Source organism: Hordeum vulgare, chromosome 3H (genome assembly GCF_904849725.1).
Source record: "Hordeum vulgare subsp. vulgare chromosome 3H, MorexV3_pseudomolecules_assembly, whole genome shotgun sequence".
Lineage (NCBI taxonomy): Eukaryota > Viridiplantae > Streptophyta > Magnoliopsida > Poales > Poaceae > Hordeum > Hordeum vulgare.
The window spans coordinates 282,929,544-282,938,599 of NC_058520.1; positions in this window are offsets into that span (position 1 = coordinate 282,929,544).

The window sequence follows — 9,056 nt, forward strand, 5'->3', positions numbered from 1 at the left end:
GATTATCATGAATGAGGAAATATAATCATAACCAATTTATTATTGCCTCTAGGTCATATTTCCAACAATAGTTTCATCTCAAGGTTCACCAGGACTTGCACGCTCAACGAAGGTATCAAGGTCGATCCCATCACCAATGCGAGTCACCACGTTGATGCAGGTCTCCATGAAATCTTCAAAATAGAGCTTCTTCGTATTCGCCACCTGGAGTGCCTTCAACTTGTCTTTTCTTGCTTCCTTACAATGGACTCTAACGAGTGAAAGGGTCACATCGGCTTCGCATCGCGCATCAGAGTTCTTCCACGCCTGCACCCTGTCGGGTATCTGACCCAGGCGGCTCATCACAGCCTCCAGATCAGTCTGGAAATTGTCTTTACGCCACAACTCCTTGTCAATCTTCCCCACCGCAACTTGTAGTCGAGCAATGTATCCCTGGAACTTCAAGAGGCGAGCGTTGAGATGAAGCATATCTACAGCCATGGCATCTGGAACGGGTGACTTGGAGGGGTCCAGATACGGCTCCACCTCTTCGGTCTCCTTGTCAAAATCAAGGCAGAATTCTGCGCGAGGGGAAAATCAGTCAATCACAATTCATTCGGTAAAGTTCGTAAATATTCACTCGGTGAAGGAAGCATACCAGTAAGCGTCGCGAGCATCTTGGTCAGGAAGTCCTTCAGAAACTTTTCCATGGCGTTTCCCGTTTTCTCCATTTGATCAAGCTTTTTCCCCATTCGAGTTGTTCTTTCTTGAACTTATTGATTTCTTCTTCCAACTTACCAACGTCCAAGAGCTTCTTCTCAGCAGCCTCGGACCTTTCCTTAACCTCTTCAAGGACCTTGTCCTTGTCTTCGAGTGTCTTCTTCAAGGCATCAAAGTCATTGGTCTTCACCTCCAAATCCAGATGAAGCTGGTTCTTCTCTGATTCCACCTTGGCGTACTTAGATCCAATCTCACAGGCTTTCTAAAAAACATCAAGGGAATAATTCAGTCGACATTAGTTTCGAGTGGAGAAATATAGTTCATTCGACCAAATAGCGGCCCGCCGCACCCACCCAAGTTCTTAAGACTAGTGCCCTTCGTAAATGATTGATATTAGTCTGGGGGACTACACCCAATGGGTGCACTTAGCGTGCCCCCACTAGATATGAAACCACTCGACCAGGTCCGTCCTGGAGGAGTCACAAAAAAGAAACAAAGCGTGTTTTCCAATTAAATCTGTGCCGAGGCAAGCACCCAACAACGGTCTCGGAGACTACACCTAGTGGGTGCACTCAGCGTGCCCCCACTAGATACGAAACTACCCGACGAGGTCCGGCCTGGCCGAGTCAAAAATGGAGAATAACTTTTCAAATCAGACCCTTGCCGATGCAAGCATTTGAAAACAGTCTCGGGGACTACACCCAGTGGGTTCACTCAGCGTGCCCCCACTGGAATAAAGACAAACAACCACATAGCATACCCCCAGTGGGTGTAAAAGCAAGATTGACAAGACTCAATCAGAAAGCAAGATTGACAAGACTCAATCGAAAAGCAAGATTGACAAGAATCAATTGAAAAGCAAGATTGACAAGACTCAATCGGAAAGCAAGATTGACAAGATTCAATCAGAAATTAACTTACAATTGCACTTACTCAAATGTACGCTTGAAGCACTGAACCGACATCATATGCCAACTTACTAGCCTCGTATGCCTCTCTGGTCCGCTGCATCATCAGTCCAGCTTGAATCATAGCTTCTTTCGTGGCTCCAGTTTGATCCTGTGGGACATGTTGCATAGAATATGCAAGTGTTGAAGGAGTCTGCATGGCAATAGTAGTAACAAGAGTTACCGGAGGAGGCGCAATCGACACAGTTGTCACAACAGTTGAACGTGTCGGGGGAGCTGTAACGAGAGCAGTCGAACTGGATGGAGGAACACTCGACATAGGTGCTGCAGGCATGGCCTGAGTTTGTTTCGCTGTCGTATGTTGCGGTTCTTGATCATCATCCAAGAGGATGATGTCTATGGCTATCAATCGACAATGTCGGATGGTCCAGTCAATGGATTTAATCTAGAAAACAGAGTAAAACAAATACTTATCATACCTTGTTGAGAAGAAGGCATGTCCACAACATCCAAGTCCATGGGATCTTCTTCATCCTCAACACGCAACGTCACCGAAGTAGCAGCTCTCGTGAATAAATTTCACTCGGTTGTCAAGTAGATGGAAAGTCACAATGACAACAGAAAGAAAGAGACGAATACTCATGTTGAAGCAACTGACACGACAATCCTCATACGGGGCAGAGCCTTCCGACGCTTTGGCGCATCACGCTTGTGCTGTTTGGCAGCCTTTTCTGCACAGTCAGTCGCAACAGCTCTGTCACGCTTCATGTTCCTGTTGCTGGATGCTAAAGTCTTGCTTGGAGCAGCCGCTGGATCATGACGATGCTTGGAACGTGGCTCGGGGCGCGGAGGAGACTGATCTTCTTCCTCACTATCACCAGAGTCATCCTCACTCTCCTCGCTGTCCTTAGCGTAATCGCTGTCAACGCTGCCACCTTCACTTTCCCCTCCGATGTCAAACCGATCCCCATTAGGTATGAGAGAATGCAAGTTCGTCCACTCCTACAAGGAACAAAAGTAGCAAAATTAGTCGGTCAATATCTAGTCACTCGATAGAGACATGAAAGCAATCGGAAAGGATATAACATCCCAGTTTCCGTGGTTTGTTCTTAGCAGAATAAGGTGCAATCCGCTTGGCTCCTATGGGATTGTCACAAGGTCCGATGATGCTCTTGATCCGCTGGGCTACGGTTTCTTATGAAACCTCCTCAGGATGTGACAGAGTAGAGTCCCAAGGGCCCGAGTAGTGCCACATGGCGTGGTCTCTCGCCTGAAGAGGTTGGATGCATCGGCTAAGGAATGCCTTGAGCAGATCCATCCCCTTCACTCCACCTCGGACCAAGTTAATCACCTCGGCTACCAACATCCCCACCTCAGTCTTCTCATCTTCCAACATGTTTATCGACCTAGGAGCAGTCGGTCGCTACAAGGTGAAGGGAGGAAGGCCAGTCGACATGTTCGGACACGCAACATCATTGCAGTAGAACCATGTCGATTGCCAATTCCGGACCGATTCAGGAAGGGTCATTTGGGGATACGTACTCCTACCCCTCGTTTGGATCCCTAGACCGCCACAAAAATGGATGACGTGAGTCCTACTGTCACTCTGGTTTGCTTTCTTCACTGCTCGGGATCTCACGTAGAAGATGTGCTGGAACAGTCCCCAATGAGGAGGACAGCCCAGGAAGCACTCACACAGCGTGGCGAATGCAGAGCGATACGCAATGGAGTTTGGAGGGAGATGATGAAGTTGCGCTCCGAAATAATAGAGAAAGCCGCGGATAAAAGGATGCGGGGGAGAGAGAAACCTCGCTCAATGTGGGTCACGAGAAGGACTCGTTCCCCTTCGCGGGGCTCTAGCTCGAGCTCTCCTTCTGGCAGCCTCCAAGATTTTTCGGCCACCATCCCATGCTCAACATGCTCCAGGACGTCCTCCTTCTTGATGGTGGACGGGAGAAAGTCTCCATGATTCCACCCCGACGGCAGCGCAGATCGGCCGCTTGGTTTCTTCGATTTCCCACCCTTCTTGGCACGCTCGAGCTTGCTTGTCTTACCCTTTGTCATTGCCGCAGCGGCGGAGACGAGCCCAAGCAGCGCTTACAAAACGGAGGTGGAGAGGAGGAGGGGAAGAATCTGGGGAAAGCACTGCCTCAACCCTAACGCCGACCAGATTTATATAATCGCCCGAGTGAGTCGTTGGCTGGTGGACCCCCCAGATCTGTGCCTATCTTGATAAAAGATGAGATGTGACGCGTGGCTATAATGACGGCGCGATAATCGAGGCGTCGTTGCCCCACTTGCCCCGGTGGTTGCGTCATCACCGCGCAGAGCGTGGAACCCGAATTTTTGAATCCCGTGAAATCCGGACCTCACTAAGTGACCCGTCACATCTCAAGATCTCATTAGTCACTCGTATTAACTTCAAGTACTTAAATCCACTCGGACGTGCTTCGCAATAGAATCAATCAAGGTGAATGACGAAGACTTCAGTCGACATGAAGTTATATCAAACCCAGAAGTATGTTCAAGATTAGTATGGCTCGACAGAATCCGCATCGACCCCTTCCTCACTCGAACCCCGATCCATTCGGGGGCTAATGATGGAGATATGTACCTAGGGTAGGGTCACTTGCTTGACCTAAGTGTCCTACCTAAGGGTACCTCATTATTAGCTGGGAGGTCACAAAGAAGATTCTCACTGGATGGCCATGGCATCTAAAAGTCACTTGGTAAGAAGTCACTCGAAAGATATTCCCCTTCACTCGACAACCAACTTCCACTCAGAAGAGACCAGTCGACATAGAAGACCAGAAGCCACCTCCAGGGAGGCCAACGAATGAGCGTTCGGCTAATGTTCATGAATAACATTAATTACATACATACATTATCAGTAACGGACACCTTTAAACCCTATTGATCAAACCCTTAGATGCTGGGGCCTTGATGAGGGGTACCACACTCTATATAAGCCACCCTTCCCCTCTCGCACAAGGGTTCACACCCCCTGTAACACACATTCCACACTGCAAGAGCTCCCAAGCACTGAGACGTAGGGTTGTTACCTCTACGAGAGGGGCCTGAACTCATACATCTTGCGTACAAGCTTGCCGTAGCTAGGACTCTACCCTCTCCATTCATACCCTACACCTCTACTGTCAGGTTTATTCCCACGACAATATAATCAACACTCGGGGGCTAATGCATAACAGTTCTTTTCAAAAGAATATGACAAATAAAGGAAGACCCGCCTCATTGCACAGACTGAGTTGGTACTCGGGGTCTACACTCCGAATTTTCATCAAAAAATTATCATAAAAGAATTCCATCCTCAAGAAGTATCTACTCGTTATCATCATAATGACTCCGTCCTTGGGGGCTACGGACGTAAGCTCACATTTAGCTAGTTTGAAAAGAGTCGGCTTATCATATTTATAATAAACCGACCCTTGGGGTTGGGGACTATTGGGTTCTATCGTAGGTGCATCACATGCGAATTAAAAATTTCCTACGCGTAGAACATCCAAGAACATGCTACGGAGATGGATCACAAATCGTTACCACTAGACGCGCACTATCATGCTGCGAAAGTATAGTTGGGATAACACGTCTACGTGGCCTGTCTCCTCCTCGTCCAATCTCCCTTGAACAGTCGGCCGCCGGATCGTCTCCCTTGAATAGTTGATCCGGATCATCTCCCTCGAACAGCCAGCCATCGGATCCCACGTACAGGTTCACTGAAGCGGCGCAGGTGCACTGCCTCTAACAGTATCCGTGCGTGCAGGAGGAACACCGTGCGGCGGGCTGCTAGGTCCAGATGACACAGTTGGCGGGGGCGAGTCGAGGTGGGTAGATGCAACACATGCACAACCCTAATGACAACGCTGAAGCGATCAACTCCATAAGAGTGTCGCACCTCCACTATATATAGGCGTCCGACGCGGCCTCAACTCTTGGGCCTCGCATGGACCCTAAAGCCCACATGTTCCATCCCTTAAGCGCACGACTCCTTAGGTTCTCGTTCACTTGGTCCCAAGTGAGACCACGTCCGACTCGGCTAGTCGATAACGACCTTTAGCAAGGCGTCCTGACTCCAAGCGTCCGATGAAGCTGGTTAGGAGAACCTGTACTTCATACTTTTGTTCCCTTTCCCACACGATATATGTTGTCGTGCTCAAGGCGACATGGTCATCCTTGTTGCCGCACGACCTCTTTCTCGTTCCGGTGAATCTGACCAACATTCGAATTATCTCATAATCCTCATCGCATGACCATGCTTATCCAGGTCAGATCACCGAGGGGTCCAAAGTATATCTGTCCTAGTAGGAGGGGCAAATCCCATCTTGCTCGACCACATCTCGTAGCATGGGTCTGCACAAGCCCAAAACCTACCTTTGTAACTACCTAGTCACGGAGTAGCGTTCGGTCGACCCAAAGCAAGTCTGTCACCATCCCGAATACATGTGTGAGCTCAGGTCTTAGGACATAGAACGTATGTTGTACTAGAGACTCACAGATGACCTATCGATGCGTCTCATAGTTGGGTCTATCCAACTCATACCTTATATCGACTTAGATCCGACTACGTTGAATCTGACCAGATCTTTCTCAGTCCATATTATCTGGCTAGCATCCAATGCTACATGGTCAGTGAGACCAGACCATCCACCGTATCATATGCTAGTCTAGTTGGTTGCGCGTCCACACAACTCTTTCAACTAGGGACCATTTAGGATAGTCATCATACAATGTATAGTCTCACAAACAAGTCACGTACTTGTTAACACACATCATTGATAATGTCCAAGGACTATCTTTATTCATAAACACATAGAAAATATCATCATACATGATTGCCTCTAGGGCATATCTCCAACAGTCTCCCACTTGCACTAGAGTCTATCAAGTAGACATCAAATTCCCATAGCTCTAACGTGTCCCTCATGCTTGGGTTGTGGAAGTGGCTTAGTAAACGGATCTGTGACATTCGCATCCGTGTGAATCTTGCATTATTAGTATCACCATTATGTACAAGCTTTCGTATTAGGTGATACTTTCGGTCTATGTGCCTCGTCTTGTGGTGTTGTCTCGGCTCCTTGGCGTGTGCGATGGCACCTGAATTGTCGTAATAAAGGTCCAACGATTTTGACCAGCGCGGGAACACACCAAGATCCTCCAGGAACTTCCGAATCCAAACACATTCTTTTGCAGCTTCACAAGCCGCAATGTAATCGGCCTTTGTTTTTGAGTCGGCCACCGTACCTTGCTTGGAACTCGTCGAGCTCACTGCTCCTCCATTCATGACATACACAATCTAGTTTGCGATTGACAATCATCCCTGTCGGTTTGGAAACTAGCATCAATGTAACCCTTTACGCTGAGCTCCTCATCACCTCCATAAACTAGGAACATATCTTTAGTCCTTTTCAGGTACTTCAAGATAGATTTCACTGCTGTCCAATGACTGTCACCTAGGTCGGCCTGGTATCTACTTGTTAAGCTTATTGCATAGGCAACATCAGGTCGTGTACATAGCATGGCATACATGATGGATCATATTGTCGAAGCATACATAATCCTTCTCATTCGGTTCCGCTCATCAGAAGTCGTAGGACTGTGAGTCTTGCTTTGCCTTATACCATACGATATATGCAAGAATCCTTTCATGGCCTTGTTGGTGTTCTGGGAATGGGGGTACCCAGACTTGCCTGCCTGTGGCCCAGGGCTAGCCCACTTCATCAAGCAAGCACAATCGGGCATGGCACCGCTCAAGGCAAGGTCCTCGCGATTGGCCAAGCCTCCCGAGAGGGGAGCAACATCAAGACCCGCATGGGGGCTCACCAAGACCCCTCCAGAGCGGCGGATATTCCGAGGTGAGACCCAGCCTCACGAGTCAAGGATGACGCAAAGGAAGGACAGGCGAGCAGCAGACAACAGGACGAAGCAGTTTCCCCTTTAGTGCAAAGGGGCAAGGATGTACCGGGGTTCCCAAGGCATCTTCCAAAGGTTTCCTTTCTGGTGCAACAAGGCCATCACCGCCCACCAGCAGGACAAACGTCATCCCTGGACCCGTCCCTGCATCGCTGGCAGCCACTTTGCAGGCGAAGACTACTTTTGGGCAGGGGAGCATGTTCCCGTGCCCCCCTTCAAAATTGGCTGTTGTGGGATCCCTTCCCGCTGAAACGATAAGGGAAGAGGACCGGGGCCGCCACTATATATATAAAGGGTAGGTTACTTCATAGAGGGGACCCAGTCATTCATTCGCCCACTGGCACCACACAAAGGCCACCCAGCCTCCGGAGGCCCTCGAACACCGTACTAGTTCATCCACCAACCTCCACGAGAGGCAATTCACCAAAGCAGGAGTAGGGTATTACGCTTCTCAGCGGCCCGAACCTGGGTAAACTACCGCGTTGTGTGTCTTCCTCACCATCGAGTGAGTTCTCTGCCATCCCCAGCGAGTACCGAGTTAGGTGAGGCGAGCCCTCAAGAGATCTTTGTACACGGCCCTGAGTTCGAATCTTTAGGGTTTTGCGGAGCCCGAAATCCGACATTTGGCGCGCCACGTAGGGGGCGTGTCAAGGTTTCTTCCAAGCTCCGCCTTCACTAACCTTTGCCGCTCCAATGGTTGATGCTCCCCGGGCTTGCGCCGCGCCACCCGTGTTGCTCAAACGGCACCCGTGGGCCCCGCCGGCCCGCGCCGGTCACCATCGCCCATGGTGAACGCCACCACGGGCCCCGACGCTCAAGAACATCAAGGTTCCTCCCAGCCGGCTACCGAGCAGCCCGACGGCCGCACCGCTACCCCGTCGCTCATCCGGGCTTCCGGGTCGGCCTCGCGCGCTCGGCCGGAGATGCCGCATGGACGACGCGCGCTTGCCATGGCCACCGAGTTGCTCCGTTACCGGGCCACCCTTGACCCCCAAACGGCTGGCTCCAGCGCATCAAGGACCTCGTCGCCGCCGCCGGTGATTCCGCGGTGCTCTCCTGCTCGTTTCGACCCCAACCGTCTTTGGCAAACGACGAGGAGCAAGACGCGCCACCCCCACCTCTCGCCAAGTTCATGGCAGTGACCCACCATGGCTACAACATCCTCAAGATGCGAGGGAGCGGCGGCATCATCGCCATCGCCTGCGACGAGAAGGATGTCGTCTGTACACTCAAGCACGCCTACCGCACCTCGGCGGCGGAACGCTCGGACAATGAAGAAGATGAGCCACCTCGCGAGGACACACGCAAGAAGAAGAAGCAGCTCCTCCCCACAGAGTGCCCTAGGACTTCGGGCCCCGCGCCGGGGACGGGGTCATGCCTCCCATCGCATAGGAAGGCGCGCTCGGCGCCCCCCTTGGGTTAGGACCGGGGGCTCCCACCGGGGAGGTTCCCGGCCTGACCAGTGAGGCGAGGGTGGCGCTCGAGCACAACCCGAGGGCACACTCCGGCGTGCGTCCACAC